This window comes from Hordeum vulgare, chromosome 3H (genome assembly GCF_904849725.1).
Source record: "Hordeum vulgare subsp. vulgare chromosome 3H, MorexV3_pseudomolecules_assembly, whole genome shotgun sequence".
In the NCBI taxonomy this organism is placed as follows: Eukaryota; Viridiplantae; Streptophyta; class Magnoliopsida; order Poales; family Poaceae; genus Hordeum; species Hordeum vulgare.
The window spans coordinates 382222969-382241153 of NC_058520.1; positions in this window are offsets into that span (position 1 = coordinate 382222969).

Sequence of the window (18185 nt, forward strand, 5' to 3'; positions counted from 1 at the left end):
TTTACCAGCGAGTCACTCAATCCATTCATTTCAAAATCCTCTCGCTAATCCAGCCCAAACACGCTTAACTTTCCGGTTCTATCACCTATAGTTTCCAAGTCTCCACTTGTTGTTTTCTTGACAATAGTAAGCTATCAATCCTTTTAACCCTTATGTCTTCGTGTCACATGATTTAATTTTTTGAATTCCAAACAATTATTAAAAATAAACAACAATAATTAATTTAAAAACTTAAAAAAAACTTCAAAAAAGGAAAAAAATCAAAAAAACTCAAATAGTTCTTATAAAACATTAAAAATATCCAAAATAAATAAAAACTTCAAAATAAAATAAGTAATAATAATATTGAATTTCAATGAAAATCAAATAAGTAATAACATTATTTTATTCATTTTTTTGCCATTATTACTTTAATATGGCTTAATTAATATCTTTAAATCTATAAATCGAAATTCAACAAATAATATATCCATTATTATCATAAAAATGTGAGGAGTCCAAATATGACACCCTTTTTTAAAATAAAATTAGAAACAACTAACATAGCAATAAAGTAATATTAACTAATTACAAAAACAAAATTATTGTCAAACAATAGAAACTAAAATTAATTATATTAAATTGTCTTAGAATGGTGCATATTGAATGCACAAAAAGTCTCGAGTTGAAATAAGTTTAAAAAACGAAATGTTTATAACACATGAGTTTTCGTGTGAAACCCTCATACTTCGAAGGAGATGGTCCACTTTGTACACAAAGTGCATCCAGTTTTTTATGTAACCCTCTCAACTTTTTATTACATGCTATGTGGTCGTAATGATGATACCATGCGAAGTTTCAATATTTTCAGAGTTCATTTGTGTTGCTTTTTAATTTCAGGGTCATTTAGCTCAAAAAAATCATTAACTGCATGAAAAGTAGCAAATGAAGTTAGAAAGTGCTGAAATTTGAACAAGTAGCAAATGAATGCACAAAAATTCTAGAGTTGAAATAAGATTAAAAAATAAAATGGCTTCGCAAGAGATGAGTATTCGTTAGAACCCTCATACTTCGAAAGAGATAGTCCAGTTTGTACACGAAGTGCATCCTGTTTTTGCCGTAACCCTTCCAACTTTTTAGCATATGCCATGTGGGTGAAATGTTGATACCATGTCAAGTTTCAGCCTTTTCCGAGTTGATTTGTAGCGCTTTTCAATTTCAGGGTCATTTAGCTCAAAAAAGCATTTAATGCATGGAAAATAGAAAATGAGGTAATAAAGGGTTGAAAATTTACTTTGAATGATGCATATTGAGGGCACAAAAAGTCTGGAGTTGAAATAGGATTCAAAATATGAAATGGCTTTGTAAGAGATGAGTATTCATGGAGAACCGTGATACTTCGAAAGAGATAGTGCAGTTTGTACACGAAGTGCATCCTATTTTTGTTGTAACCCTTCCAACTTTTTAGCACATTCCATGTGGGTGAAATGATGATACCATGCCAAGTTTCAGCCTTTTCCGAGTTGATCTATAGCGCTTTTCAATTTCAGGGTTGCTACCTCTTGAGCTTGCGTTGGTTTTTCCCATGAAGAGGAAAGGGTGATGGAGCACAGTAGCAGTAAGTATTTCTCTTAGTTTGAGAACCAAGGTATCAATCCAGTAGGAGTATCAAGGCAAGTCTCCAACGTAGCTGCGCAAAAACAGAAAACTTGCACCCAATGCTACAAAGGGCTTGTCAATCCCTTCACGATTGATTGCAAGGTGTGATCTTAAGGCGGAAAGTGCAACAAAGTAAAAGTGTAGAGCTGAAAAAATAATGTGAAGTAGACCCGGGGGGCATAGTGTTCACTAGAGGCTTCTCTCATGATAGCAAATATTATGGTGGGTGAACAAATTACTGTCGAGCAATTGATAGAACCGCGCAAAGTCATGATAATTGATACGTCTCCAACGTATCTATAATTTTTGATGGTTCCATGCTATTATCTTGTGAAAGTTTGGATGTTTTGTATGCCTTTTATATCTTTTTTGGGAATAACTTATTAACTCAGTGCCAAGTGCCAGTTCCTGTTTTTTCCGTGTTTTTTTACCCTTTTCACAGGAGAATTTTAAACGGTGTCCAAACAAAACAAAACTTCCGAAAAGATTTTTTCCAGAACTACAGATACGCACGGGACGTGAGAACCAAGGCAGAGGCCACCAGGGGAGGCCACAAGTCCCCTAGGTGCGGCCAGGGGGCCCGCGCCTAGCAGGCTTGTGGGCCCCCTGTGGCTCGTCTGCCCTACCTCTTCCGCCTATAAATTCCTGAAAAATCCAAAACTATGCGAGAGATCCATGAAAATACTTTTCCGCCGCCGCAAGCTTCTGTCTCCGCAAGATCCCATCTGGGGCACATTCTGGTGCCCTGCCGGAGGGGGGATTCGGATAGGTAGGGCTTCTTCATCAACACCATGGCCTCTCCGATGATGCGTGAGTAGTTTACCATAGACCTTCGGGTCCATAGCTAATAGCTAGATGGCTTCTTCTCTCTCTTGGATCTTCAATACAAAGTTCTCCATTATCTTCATGGAGATCTATCCGATGTAATCTTATTTGCGGTGTGTTTGTCGAGATCCGATGAATTGTGGATTTATGATCAGATTATCTATGAATCTTATTTGAGTTTCTTCTGATCTCTTATATGCATGATTTCATATCCTTGTAATTCTCTTCGAGTTGTGGGTTTTGTTTGGCCAACTTGATCTATGATTCTTGCGATGGGAGAAGTGCTTGGTTTTGGGTTCCTACCGTGCGGTGACCTCACCCAGTGACAGAAGGGGTAGCAAGGCACGCATCATTTTGTTGCCATCAAGTGTAAAAAGATGGGGTTTACATCATTGGTTTGAGTTTATCCCTCTACATCATGTCATCTTGCTTAAGGCGTTACTCTGTTCGTCACGAACTCAATACACTAGATGCATGCTGGATAGCTGTCAATGTGTGGAGTAATAGTAGTATATGCAGAAAGTATCGGTCTACTTGTCTCGGATGTGATGCCTATATGTATGATCATTGCCTTAGATATCGTCATGACTTTGTGCGGTTCTATCAATTGCTCGACAGTAATTTGTTCGCCCACCGTAATATTTTTCTATTTTCAGAGAAGCCTCTAGTGAACACTATGGCCCCCGGGGCTACTTCACATCATATTTTCAGCCTTACACTTTTACTTCGTTGCACTTTCCGCCTTCAGATCTCACTTTGCAATCAATCTTGAAGGGATTGACAACCCCTTTATAGCGTTGTGTGCAGGCCTGTTTGTGTTTGCGCAGGTACTCTGGACACTTGGCTTGATTCTCCTACTGGATTGATACCTTGGTTCTCAAAACTGAGGGAAGTACTTACTGCTACTGTGCTGCATCACCCTTTCCTCTTCAAGGGAAAACCAACGCAAGCTCAAGAGGCAGCAGAAGGATTTATGGTGCCGTTGCCGGGGTGGATCAAGTCAAGAATAGTCTCCCGTCAACGTGCCAATTTCTGGCGCCATTGCCGGGGAGCATCAAGTGAAGCTTATGCAAGTAAGTGTCGCAAACTCATCTCTTGCATTTGCTTTTTTGCCTCTCATTTTCCTCTGCCCCACTTCTGAAAAACAAAAAATTACAAAAATATTTGCCTTTTTCTTTTGCCCTTTTCTTTCGCTTGCCTGTCCTTTGCTTGTTTGCTATGTGCCTTCAATATGCTTGCATCTTCGCTTGCTGAAAATCTATTGATATGGATCCTCATCCACTTGCTAATATCTTTAAGATATTCAACTATGTTGAACCAATTGCTAGTGAGTTGAGTGCACTTGACTTCCTCTATGGAGGTTTGCTTGAGATGTGTGAATCTGGAAATCATGATGAAGAAATTCATGAAGTGATTCACGAGGGCTCCTTGAATGAAAAGCATGATTGCAATGGTTTCACTATAAATCCTATTAGTGTCAATCATGCTAAAAATATGCAAAACCCTAAGCTTGAGGATGCTAGTTTTGCTATGTCCACTACTTGTTGCAATGATCATGATTGGGGTAATGATTTTTCTTATGATCTTGAAAATTTGTTTAAGCCTCATGATGAATATGATACTTGCAATAATATTGAAAGTGGGTTTGGAGAAGTCATGATTTAGTTGTTGATAATCCCACTATTTTTGAAGAGCGTCAACTTTGCATGCATGTGGATCATGAAAATAATAACCTATGTGATAGCTATATTGTTGAATTTGAATATGATACCACATGTAATTGTTACGAGAGAGGAAAATATTGTGGTAGAAATTTTCATATCACTAAATCACCTCTCGTTATGTTGAGATTGATATTGTCTCTTTCTTGTTCCTTGCATATGGTGGTTATTGCTTGTCTTGATAATTTGTTTTCCTATAAAATACCTATGCATAGGAAGTATGTTAGACTTATATGTGATTTTCACATGCTTTATGATGCTCTCGTTGTGCTTCAATTCTTGTCTTTTGTGTGAGCATCATTAAATTATCAATGCCTAGCTAATGGCGTCAAGCAATAGCGCTTGTTAGGAGGCAACCCAATGAATTTATATTTGCTTTTTGCGTTCTATTTTGTTGTGTCCACACAATCATAATCCTGTTATGATTGTGTATTTTTTTGTTTCTTTTTGTGTTTGAGCCAAGTAAAACCTTTATGACTAGTTTGGTGATGGTTGTTTGATCCTACTCGAAAAAGACAGAAACTTTTCGCTCACGAAATTATTTTTCATTTTTATGCAGAGAGAGATTTCGAGTTGATTCTTTTTGCTGATGGTTGATACGCCAATTTCCCAAACTGTCATAATTTTTCAGAATTTTTGAGATAACTTAAGTATACGAAGTATACAGATTGCTACAGACTGGTCTGTTTTTGACAGATTCTGTTTTTTGTTGTGTTGGTTGCTTGTTTTGATGAAACTATGGATAGTATCGGGGGGTACTAGCCATGGAAAAGTGAGAATACAGTAATCTAACACCAATATAAATATAAATCAAGTTTGCTATAGTACCTCAAGAGGGGGTAGTTTGTTTTCTTGTGCTAATGATATCATGAGTTTCTGTTTAAGTTTTGTGTTGTGAAGTTTTCAAGTTTTGGGTGATGTTCTCATGGACAAAGGGATAAAGAGTGGAAAGAGCTCAAGCTTGGGGATGCCCAAGGCAACCCAAGCCAAATTCAAGTACACTAAAAAGCCTAAACTTGGGGATTCCCCGGGAAGGTATCCCCTCTTTCGTCTTCAATCCATGGGTAACATTACTTGGAGCTATATTTTTATTCACCACATGATATGTGTTTTGCTTGGAGCGTCTTGTATCATCGGAGTCTTTTCTTTTTGTTGTGTCACAGTCATCCTTGTTGCACACCTTTTGAGAGAGACATGCACTCATCGTGAATTTCCTAGAATACTCATTGTGCTTCACTTATATCTTTTGAGCTAGTCCATTTTGCTCTATGTGCTTCACTTAGATCTTTTAGAGCACGGCGGTGCGTAACTTAGTAGTTGGCTTGTGCTATGAAAGTAGTCCCAAAGGTGATAGGTCCTCAAAGAGGATACACTAAAACTTCCATCTTCATGTGCATTGAGTAGAAAGAGAAGTTTGATTCCTCTCAATTAGTTTTGAGATGTGGATTTGGTAATATTAAGAGTTATGTTAGTAGGGTGTTGTGAATCTAGAAGTACTTGTGTTGAAGTTAGTGATTCCCGTAAGATGCACGTATGGTGAACCGCTATGTTAGGAAGTCGGAGCATAATTGATCTATTCATTGTCATCCTTTGTGTTGCGGTCGGGATCGCGCGATGGTTAACACAAACCAACCCTTCCCCTAGGAGTATGCGTTTAGCACTTTGTTTCGATTACTAATAAAAACTTCCGCAACAAGTATGTGAGTTCTTCATGACTAATGTGAGTCCATGGTATAGATGCACTTTCACCTTCCACCATTGCTAGCCTCTCTAATACCGCGCAATTTTTGCCGGTGCACAAACCCACCATATGCCTTCCTCAAAACAGCCACCATACCTACCTACTATGGCATTTTCATAGCCATTCCGAGATATATTGCCATGCAACTCCCACCGTTCCATCTCATGACTTGTGTCGTCACTCTCATATTTCCATTGCATGATCGTAAGACAGCTAGCGAGATGTTTCCACGTCATACGCCAAGTTAGATCGTTGCACATCCCGGTACACTGCCGGAGTCATTTCCTATAGAGTCATCATCGTTCTAAGCTTTGAGATGTGAGTAAATAAAAGTGTGATGATCATCATTATTAGTGCATTGTCCCATGTGAGGAAATAAAAAAAGAGGCCAAAGTTGCCCATAAGAGAGAGAGAGAGAGAGAGAGAGAGAGAGAGAGAGATATGGAAAGAGGCCAAAGAGCCCAAACAAAAAATGAGAGAAAAAGAGAGAAGGGACAATGCTACTATCTCTTTCCACACTTGTGCTTCATAATAGCACCATGTTCTTCATGATTGAGAGCCTCTCATTTTGTCACCACCATATACTAGTGGGAATCTTTATTATATAACTTGGCTTGTATATTCCAATGCTGGGCTTCCTCAAAATTTCCCAAGGTCTTCGTGAGCAAGCAGCATGGATGCACACCCACCAGTTCTCCTTTTGAGCTTTCACATACTTATAGCTCTAGTGCATCATTTGTATGGAAATCTCCATAGTCCTTTGATATGCCGAGTCAATGTGACCATCTCCTCCTTTTTGTCTCACAACCTCCACCACACTCTATTCCACCATAGTGCTATATCCATGGCTCACGCTCATGTATTGCGTGAGAGTTGAAAAAGGTTTGAGAAAGTAAGAGTGCAAAAGCAATTACTTGGCCAATACCGGGGTTGTGCATGATTTAAATTAGTTGTGTGGGGATGATGGAGCATAGCTAGACTATATGATTTTGCAGGGATAACTTTCTTTGAGCTTGTTATTTCAAAAGTTCATGATTACCTTGCTAGTTTGCTTGAAGTATTATTGTTTTCATGTCAATAGCAAACTATTGTTTTGAATCTTACGGATCTGAACATTCATGTTACATGAAAGAAGTTACAAAGGACAACTATGCTAGGTAGCATTCCACATCAAAAATTCAGTCTTCATCACTTCCCTACTCGAGGGCGAGCAGGAGTTAAGCTTGGGGATGCTTGATACGTCTTCAATGTATCTATAATTTTTGATGGTTCCATGCTATTATCTTGTCAAACTTTGGATGTTTTGTATGCCTTTTATATCTTTTTTGGGACTAACTTATTAACTCAGTGACAAGTGCCAGTTCCTGTTTTTTCCGTGTTTTTTACCCTTTTCAGAGGAGAATTTTAAACGGTGTCCAAACGGAACAAAACTTCTGAAAATATTTTTTCCGGAAAAGAAGATATGCAGGGGACGTGAGAACCAAGGTAGAGGCCACCAGGGGAGGCCACAAGCCCCCTAGGCGCGGCTAGGGGGCCCGCGCCTAGCAGGCTTGTGGGCCCCCTGTGGCTCGTCTGCTCTACCTCTTCCACCTATAAATTCCCGAAAAATCCAAAACTGTGCCAGAGATCGACGAAAATACTTTTCGGCCGCCGCAACCTTGTGTCTCCGCAAGATCCCATCTAGGACACATTCTGGTGCCGTGACGGAGGGAGGATTTGGATACGGAGGGCTTCTTCATCAACACCATGGCCTCTCCGATGATGCATGAGTAGTTTACCATAGTCCTTCGTGTCCATAGCTAGTATCTAGATGGCTTCTTCTCTCTCTTGGATCTTCAATACAAAGTTCTCCATGATCTGCATGGAGATCTATCCGATGTAATCTTCTTTGCGGTGTGTTTGTCGAGATCGAATGAATTGTGGATTTATGATCAGATTATCTGTGAATCTTATCTGAGTTTCTTCTAATCTCTGATATGCATGATTTCATATCCTTGTAATTCTCTTCGAGTTGTGGGTTTTGTTTGGCCAACTTGATCTATGATTCTTGCAATGGGAGAAGTGCTTGGTTTTCGGTTCATATAGTGCGGTGTCCTCACCCAGTGACAGAAGGGGTAGCAAGGCACGCATCCTGTTGTTGCCATCAAGGGTAAAAAGATCTTCGTGATTCTCATCATGAGAACACGCCTTTTTAAGCCATTCATGTCTAGCACGAATTTCGGCGGTTCTTTCTTTACTCTCATTCATGGAAACACGCATAGATTTTAAAGTTTCATCCATATTGATCTTGGGAGGAGCACATCTCAATTTCAAAGCATCAATATCAAGAGACATTCTATCAACGTTCCTAGCCAAGTCATCAATTTTGAGCAGTTTTTCTTCTATGGACGCATAGAAAATCTTTTGCGAGTTGATAAACTCTTTAATATTACAATCTAGATCATAGGGTAATTTATTGTAATTTCCATGAGCATTGTTGTAGGAATTGCGAAAGTTATTAGAGGGATTACTAGGAAAAGGCCTAGGAATATAGTTACCTCTAAGAGCATTGTTGTGGCCAAAATTATTCCTAGCAACAAAATTAACATCCAAGCTCTCATTTCTACTCTCAATCAAGGAATACAAGGGCATATCATTTGGATCTAAAGGAGCACCTTTACTAGCAAACAATTTCATTAACTCATCCATCTTAGCACTCAAAGAGTTAATTTCTTCTATAGCGTGCACTTTTTTACTAGTAGGTGACCTTTCAGTGTGCCATTGAGAATAGTTTGTCATGATATTGTCTAGGAGTTTTGTGGATTCTCCTAATGTGATTTCCATGAAAGTTACACCGGAGGCGGAATCAAGGATATTTCTAGAAGCAAAATTCAAACCAGCATAGAGGATTTGTATAATCATCCAAAGACTCAAGCCATGAGCGGGACAATTCCTAATCATCAATTTCATTCTCTCCCAAGATTGTGCAACATGTTCATGATCTAGTTGCTTAAAATTCATGATATCATTACGGAGAGAGATAATCTTAGCCGGTGGAAAATACTTGGATATATAAGCATCTTTGCACTTGTTCCAAGAATCAATACTATTTTTGGGCAAAGATGAAAACCAAGTTTTTGCTCTATCTTGCAGTGAGAACGGAAATAGCTTCAATTTAATCACATCATTATCCACATCTTTCTTCTTTTGCATATCGCATAACTCAATGAAGGTATTAAGATGGGATGCGGAATCTTCACTAGGAAGGCCAGAAAATTGCTCTTTCATAACAAGATTCAGCAAAGCAGCATTGATTTCATATGATTCCGCACTAGTGGGGGAGCAATCGGAGTACTAATAAAATCATTATTATTATCATTCGAGAAGTCACAAAGTTTGGTGTTTTCAGTCATGGTGACTTCAGCTAGCAGACAAGCACACAAGCGAACAAAAAGCAAGCGAAAGAAAAGGGCGAACGAAAAAGGCAAATATTTTTGTAAATTTTTGTTTTCAAAAGTGGGGGAGAGGAAAATGAGAGGCAAAAATGTAAATGCAAGAAATGAGTTTGCGACAGTTACTTGGATAAGCTTCACTTAGAATAGTCCCCGGTGCCAGAAATTCACACGTTGGAGGAAGACTATTCTTGACTTGATATTCCCCGACAACGGCGCCAGAAATTGGCACGTTAACGGGAGACTAATCTTGACTTGATTCTCCCTGACAACGGTGCCAAAAATTGGCATATTAACGGGAGACTATGCTTGACTTGATCCTCCATGGCAACGGCGCCAGAAATTCTTCTTGCTACCTCTTGAGCTTGCGTTGGGTTTTCCCTTGAAGAGGAAAGGGTCATGCAGCACAGTAGAAGTAAGTATTTCCCTCACTTTGAGAACCAAGGTATCAATCCAGTAGGAGTATCAAGGCAAGTCTCCAAAGTACATGCGCAAAAACAGCAAACTTGCACCCAACGCTACAAAGGGATTGTCAATCCCTTCACGATTGATTCCAATGTGAGATCTGAAGGCGGAAAGTGCAACAAAGTAGAAGTGTAGAGCTGAAAATGTAATGTGAAGTAGACCCGGGGGCCATAGTGTTCACTAGAGGCTTCTCTCATGATAGCAAATATTACGGTGGGTGAATGGATTAATGTCGAGTAATTGATAGAACCGCGCAAAGTCATGATGATATCTAAGGCAATGATCATACATATAGGCATCACGTCCGAGACAAGTAGACCGATACTTTCTGCATCTACTACTATTACTCCACACATCGACCGCTATCCAGCATGCATCTAGTGTATTGAGTTCATAACAAACATAGTAATGCCTTAAGCAAGATGACATGATGTAGAGGGATAAGTTCATGCAATAGATATAAACCCCGTGTTTTTATCCTTGATGGCAACAACACGATGCATGCCTCGCTACCCCTTCGGTCACTGAGGACACAGCATGGTATGAACCCAAAACCAAGCACTTCTCCAATTGCAAACATTATAGATCAAGTTGGCCAAACGAAACCCACAACTCGAAGAGAATTACAAGGATATGATATCATGCATATAAGAGATCAGAAGAAACTCAACTAAAATTCATAGATATCTGATCATAAATCCACAATTCATCGGATCTCGACAAACACACCGCAAAACAGGATTACATCGGATAGATCTCCTTGAAGATCATGGAGAACTTTGTATTGAAGATCCAAGAGAGAGAAGAAGCCATCTACCTACTAGCTATGGACCCGAAGGTCTGTGGTGAACTACTCACGCATCATCGGAGAGGCAATGGTGTTGATGAGGAAGCCCTCCGTGTCCGAATCCCCCCTCCGGCAGGGCACCAGAACGTGCCCCAGATGGGATCTTGCGGAGACAGAATATTGCAGCGGCGGAAAAGTATTTTCGTGGCTCTCTCCCGTGGTTTCATATTTTTAGGGAATTTATAGGCGGAAGAGGTAGGTCAAAGGAGCCATGGGGGGCCCACAAGCCTGCTAGGAGCCCCCCCAGACCGCGGCTAGGGGGCTTGTGTCCTCCCCCGGGACCCTTTGCCTTGGTTCTCAAGATCCCTGCGTATCTTCTGTTTCGGAAAAAATCTTTTTGGAGGTTTTATTCCGTTTGGTCTCCGTTTGATATTCTCCTCTGAAAAAGTTCAAAAACACAGAAAAAACAGGAACTAGCACTTGGCACTGAGTCAATAAGTTAGTCCCAAAAAAGATATAAAATGCATACAAAACATCCAAAGTTTGACAAGATAATAGCATGGAACCATCAAAAATTATAGATACGTTGGAGACGTATCAAGGGTCATTTATCTCCAAAAAAATCATTTAATGCATGGGAAATAGCAAATGAGGTGAGAAAGGGTTGAAAATTTATGAGGTGGCTTTGAATGATGCATATCGAAGGCACAAAAAGTGTGGAGTCGAAATAAGATTAAGAAATGAAATGGCTTTGTAAGAGATGAGTGTTCGTCGAGAACCCTGATACTTCGAAAGAGATAGTCCAGTTTGTACATGAAGTGTATCCTGTTTTTGCCGTAACTCTTCGAACTTTTTAGCACATTCCATGTGGGTGAAATTATGATACCATGTCAAGTTTCAACCTTTTCTGAGTTGATTTTTAGCGCCCTTTAAATTTCAGGGTCATTTAGCTCAAAAAATCATTTAATGCATGGAAAATAGCAAATGAGGTGAGAAAGGGTTGAAATTTTATGAGGTCGCTTTGAATGATGCATATTGAGGGCACAAAAAGTCTGGAGTTGAAATAAGATTAATAAATGAAATGGCTTTTGTAAGAGATGAGTACTTGTCCAGAACCGTGATACTTCGAAAGAGATAGTCCAGTTTATACACGAAGTGCATCCTATTTTTGCTGTAATCCTACCAACTTTTTAGCACATGGCATGTGGGTGAAAATATGATACCATGACAAGTTTCGGCCTTTTTCGATTTGATTTGTACCGCTTTTCAGTTTCAGGGTCATTTAGCTCAAAAAACCATTTAGTGCATGGAAAATAGCAAATGAGGTGAGAAAGGGTTGAAAATTTATGAGGTGGCTTTGAATGATGCATATTGAGGGCACAAAAAGTTTGGAGTTGAAATAAATTTAAAACTGAAATGGCTTTGTAAGAGATGAGTATTCTTCCAGAACCGTCATACTTCGAAAGAGTTAGTCCAGTTTGTACACGAAGTGCATCATGTTTTTGCCGTAACCCTTCCAACTTTTTAGCACTTGCCATGTGGGTGAAATGATGATACCATGCCAAGTTTCAGCCTTTTCAGAGTTGATTTGTGGCGCTTTTAAATTTTAGGGTCATTTAATTCAAAAAAAATTACCATGCCCATCCAAGCCACATTGTCAAATTTCAACAGTTTCTAACTTCGGTTGCTATTTTTCATGCATTTAATAATTATTTTAGGTAAATGCCCCTGACATTATGACAAAAACTGAATGCACTTCGTGTACAAACTTGTCGTCTACTTCAGAGTATGAGAGTCTCGGACGAAAACTCATATGTTATACGGGCATTTCATTTTTGTTAACTTGTTTCAACTCCAGACTTTTTGTGCATTCAATATGCACAATTCCAAGCCACATCATCAAATTTCAACAGTTTCTAACTTCATTTGCTATTTTTATGCATTTATTGATTTTTTAGGTAAATAACCCTCAAATTAAAAAGCACTACAAATGAACTCTAAAAAGGTTGAAACTTGGCATGTTATCATACATCACAATGCTCCAAAAATCTTGCTCACATCATATTTAAACAGGGACATAAATAAAAATACTCGTCCAAGCTAGAGTCCACAAGGAGTATATAATATATAATCGCTAGAAATAAAAGTGTTCGCCGTTGCAAACACTACTCGTCTGAATCAGAATATCCCCAAATTGGTGGTGGTGGTGGTGCTTGATGTACGAGGTGACGCTGGCCATAGTTCATGATTCGAATCGTGCAGTACAACTCGTATGCAACGTACGCATATTTTGCTGCATACTCAATGTTGATACCGTCAAGTGGAGTCATCTCCCACTCTTTGTGTTGATCCGAGGGGAATTTGGTCTTCATATCAGCGTACTCCTCGTCGATCATGGCGACTCTCATATGAGCCATCGAAGTCCTCGTATGTTCAAGCTTGAATATGTCTTGGATATCAATGTGGCAGTCAGCTGGTATCTCAATACCGAAGCTGTGCCTCATCTTGAGCTTGTCATTCCTTATATCAACGCTAGCAAAACGTATGCCGCTACGAAGGAAGTCCATGAGTACTGGATGTTGCTTGTCACTACCGCAACAATAACAAATTAAAATGGACGAATGTTACATACTGCTGCAAAACAAGTATATTTCGGTAGAAGTATAATAATTAAGAACCATAAAAAGAATATTTTGGCAAAAGTATAATATGCAACTATAAACGAAAACTCGTTCACTTCAATAAAATAGGAATCAAAAGAAGCCCCATATGTTGCTATCCTATGCAATTTTCATATATGAATCAAAAGTATAAATATATGCAACAAGGAAAATTCTTTCACTACAACTAAAGAGGAATAGATATTTCCCATAGGATTCAAATGGAACATATTGCTATCCTATGCAATTTTTATATTCTATGAATTGATCAAGAAACCCTAAATTAACTATGACATATATGTTCTTCCACAGTTTTGCCAATATGCAACAAGGAAAATTGTTTCACTATAACTAAAGAGAAATTGATTTGTAGGATTCAAATGGAACATATTGCTATCCTATGCAATTTTCATAACCTTTGATCAAAGAAAAGCCTCAAAACTTACCTCGCCCATTGGAAGACCATGACCTTTCTATTGAAACAAAGTTGGATGACGACACCACCTTCTTGATTGGCCGTGTACTCGAGATCAAGCCCCATGAACTTCTCTTTCTCCTCCGCCACTTCAAGTCGTTCCTCGAAATAGGAAAAAAAACGCGCCACCATGGCGTTGTCGTTCGTGTAGAAGACTTTGAGTTTGGTCGTGCCATGTGCGAGCACCTTCTCGTAACAAGTGATTGGATCATCCATGATGGAAGATATGGGGAAGATGAGAGGAGAGAGCAGAGGAGACGAGAAGGGCCACGGTTACTGTAGCCCTCGCTGTCTGTACCACTTTATCCTGTTTTTCATCGCGCGAAACGACGCGGGATGCGAACGGTTTGGACCTTAAGTCCCGGTTTGAGACACCAACCGGGACTAAAGGGGCTCGCACCAGGCGAACGGTTGCCACCACCCCTTTAGTCTCGGTTTGTGGCTTAACCCGGGACTAAAGGCTCTTAACGAACTGGGACCAAAGCCATTTGGCGGCTCCGCTCGAACCGGGACTAATGGTCACATTAATCCTGGTTCAAAACAAAACTGTGACTAAATGGTCAAATGAAAGACCTGTTTTCTACTAGTGTCTGCTGAAACTGTTGAGCATGCACGGCTCTTCTTCTTGCATGCGAGGGACGATGTGGAAGATTACTAAATATACATATGGCATCAATTTGCAACAATGTGTTTTCATGTCACCAAAATTATGGCTGTATGATTTCATGTCTAGATCTTCTGACCAAGAGCCTACGGTTTACACTGACATTTTGTCATATTTGGGAGGCTCGCAACTATGCTAGAAATAATTCGGATGCCTCTCATCCTCGTTGCACAACTGAGAAGATTAAAACTTATGTTTCTATGATATTGCAGCACTTACGTAGTCCTACATGCATAGGCCCGAGACCAATACCTCCAACTCGAAGTTGTCACCGTCGTCATGTACTATTTTCTTCAACTCAGATGCTGCAATTTTTCGGATTTAAATAGATAAAATGCCCGGGGCGTTGCGAGGGACCATGAGGGGCAGTGTGTGGCTGCATGCACTGAACCAATTTTTGGTAGTCTTGCTTCCCGAAGAGCAGTTTATTTGGCGCGCGATTGACTCGGTGATTTTCAAACACGTTCGTCGGCATTTGAATGTAGCTGCTCATTTGTTAGCTAAGTTGGCAGCATAGTTTTTTAGAAAACAAATTATTCTAAAACGATAATATTTAGATGTGTGGGCAACAAATACTTTGGCCGGAGTGTTTGTGTGGTATTGTTTTACTACAATTTTTACTGATAATTACATGGCTAAATCAATCAACATGTGCTAAACCATATATGATGTATGTTGCAATTTTTATGAATAAATATATGGTTTCTCTAAAAAAAAGCTACACCTAAAGAGCAATATCACCGCATTGTGCTAAGAGCAACTATAGCAGACCCCGCATCCCACTGGCCCGCAAAACGCGTTTGCAGTTCGCGCAAAACCGCTTTTGTGGGCCAGCGCGGGCTAGCACAGATGCAGACCCCGCATAATGGATCCGTAAAAAACTAGACGTTGCTTCCCCTCTAGTTGCAAATGCAGCCGCATCATTTCCTTCGTTATACTAAGGAGTGCACTAACATCTATTAAGTTTCTTTCTATAAACAAATCAATGTATTGGCCTTCCCAAAACCAAAATAAGCATCCATCATCCTACACAAAAGAATGAGCAAGCTCGAAGTGAGCTACCGCAATTGAACTAAAGAATGAGCTATGAAACGAGCTACCGCAAGTGCACGTACCCCGTCGTTTTCACATTTGTAGAACACCCATCCGGGGTGTGTCGGTGTGCCCGAAGTGAGCCGCAGCACTTGGCGCCAGCAGTCGTCGCACTGCATGAGCGGCATCGGCAGGCCACAAAGACGATGCGCGAGCGCCGAGCCCGGTGGACGGCCGGACGAGTCCATGCCCGCAAACCTTCGGCGGCGGCGGGGCAGACGAACCCGTGCCTGCATGCGGCGATGTGACCTTGCCTGGGCTGCGGGAGAGGCTCCCCGACCACTCCATCGCCTCGGGCAGCAACCGGCGGCCGGAAAAAAGAAATCAGGCGATGAAGTGCCGCAGATCTGCAAATCCGGCTACCCTCCGACGAAGGGGGGAAGGGAGGGGAGGCCTCGTGCGCGTGGGGGCCTTCCGGCGTGCTCCTGCCGGCTGTTGTCGCCGGAATCTTGGGCGGCGGCCGGCGGCGGCGCGAGGGGGGAGAGGAGAGGTGGTTGGTGGGAGAAAGCGCGGGATGAAATGTCCCCCACCAACCGCTTCCGAATATATGCAGGGCACCGCACCGGCGAGGGGGAAATCCGCGTTTTCTCGGATTAGGGTCGGGAATTTGCCGTGCCTCCTAAAAAATTTTCCGGGCCGGGGCGGGCTGCGCGGTCTGATCGGTCTGGCTTTTACATCCCGACCCGCATTTTGACGGTTATTTTACGGGTTGGGGCGGGATGCGGGGTCTGCTAGAGTTGCTCTAACGGCTGCCGGCTGCAAGCTGCATGCAGCCTTGCCATGCACGATGTCAAGCTTCTTTGTACGAGTGTGCGCTCCAATGACCTACTTCATCCGTTCCATAATATAATTTTTTTTAGAGATTTCACTAGAGGACTACATACAAATATATATAGACATACTTTAGAGTGTAGATTCACTCATTTTACTCCGTATGTAGTCCCTTAGTGAAATCGCTTAAGAGACTTATATTTAGAAAACGGAGGGAGTATAATCGACTCCACGAAATAGCTTTGATTCGAAATGTGCGGCACTGCCATAACCCAAAAAGTAATAGACCAGCTAATCGTTCTAAAATATAACAGATATAATGAAACCGGATGCAGCAATCCTGTTTTCTGATATGTGCCTCAACAGGCTAAGAGCTCTCGTCAACAACTTGTCTTGGTTCGGTTCAGAAAAAACTGATGGGGACCTCCTTTTTAAATACCACAGAAAAACTGCAATATGAGATATACCTCAGTATCTTAAAACACAATAATTTTTTAAACCAAATATCTCAAAGTATTTAATACCAAAGTTTTTTCAAAAACCATAGTATTCCTGAAAAAACATCAGAAAGACCTAGCTTCCGAACGCATTCTTAGTGTTTTTCATTCTGTTCCAGATTGTATCTGGGACCCTTCGTAATATTATAGAAATAATCAATAAAGCGCCCAAGTTCTCTCTCTCAAAAAGAATTTGAATCAAAATTAAAATAATAGTTTAAATAAAATAAAATGTTTACTCCCCTTACAACGCACACACAATTTTGCTAGTAATCAATAAAGTGCCGAAGTTCTCTCTCTCAAAAAAAAAAAAAAAACTGCCCAACTCGCCTCTTGATCATCGAACCGAGAATTACCCCCTGAAGGCCTGCCCGAAAAATACTGCCTACATCACATGTGGGCATGTGCATATTCCAGAGCCACCAACGGAGAAGACAACAAACAGAACATGGAATCGCCGAGCATCGCACTAAGCAATAAGTACAAAGTGTGGGTCAAAAAACAACACGTCGACGTCAGCGAGTAACGCGCTGCTCCATCGGGGAGCGTCACGCACATGCTACGGCGGCCACGGGCAAAAGACAATCGAGGCGAGGAACGAGCCTCTCGGAGGCCCAACGCCAGCTTCAGCGTTCGGGGACACGAATCCGGAGCCTGCTCGCCGCGTGCGGACAAGCGCACCGGCGCCTTCTTCTTGTTCACTTGTTCCTGCGCGCGGAGCTGGGCTAGGATGCCGTGCACGGTCAATTAAAGAAACTTGTATTGTTATTAGACTGACATGTTAGGCCCGCATGTTGGCTGACGTACGGTTATTAGTCGTCAAAAGTTCTGGTGAGGATCATTAGGGAAGAATCGTCTGTTAGTCATCTCGATGTTTTTCCTTTTAGAAGGTCAGCTTGATGTTTTTGTTCGTGCATGGTTGGAAAGCATATGCCGTGTTCCATGCATTCATTGTCGAATCATAAGAGTTGGTTCTGCTTTGATTAACATAAGTCATCGCCCATCTCTGAATCTCGACTTCATTTGAAATCCTCCACACAAAATCGCGAGTTCATTTCAAACCCTCCACGAGCTCGATCAGTGTGTACAAGTTACGAGTTCCTCTTCCGATATAAGGGCATCTATCATAGTGGACATCAAATTCGAGCCCTCAAATGTGAGCAGACGTCTCCAGTTACGAGTATGTGTCGTGACCGGTCACATCTTGAAATCCGTCTGCCGCATCCAAGTATCTTATAGTTAATACCTTAAATACATATAAATCATGTAATAAAAAACATACATACTATGTAGATAACTATATACTCTATTTTTTCTTTGATGAGACGTGTTTTTATTATCGCAAATATAATATCAAGGGATACTAAACTATATGTGTAACATTTGGCCTCTGCATAATTAGGATGCACATGACTAAT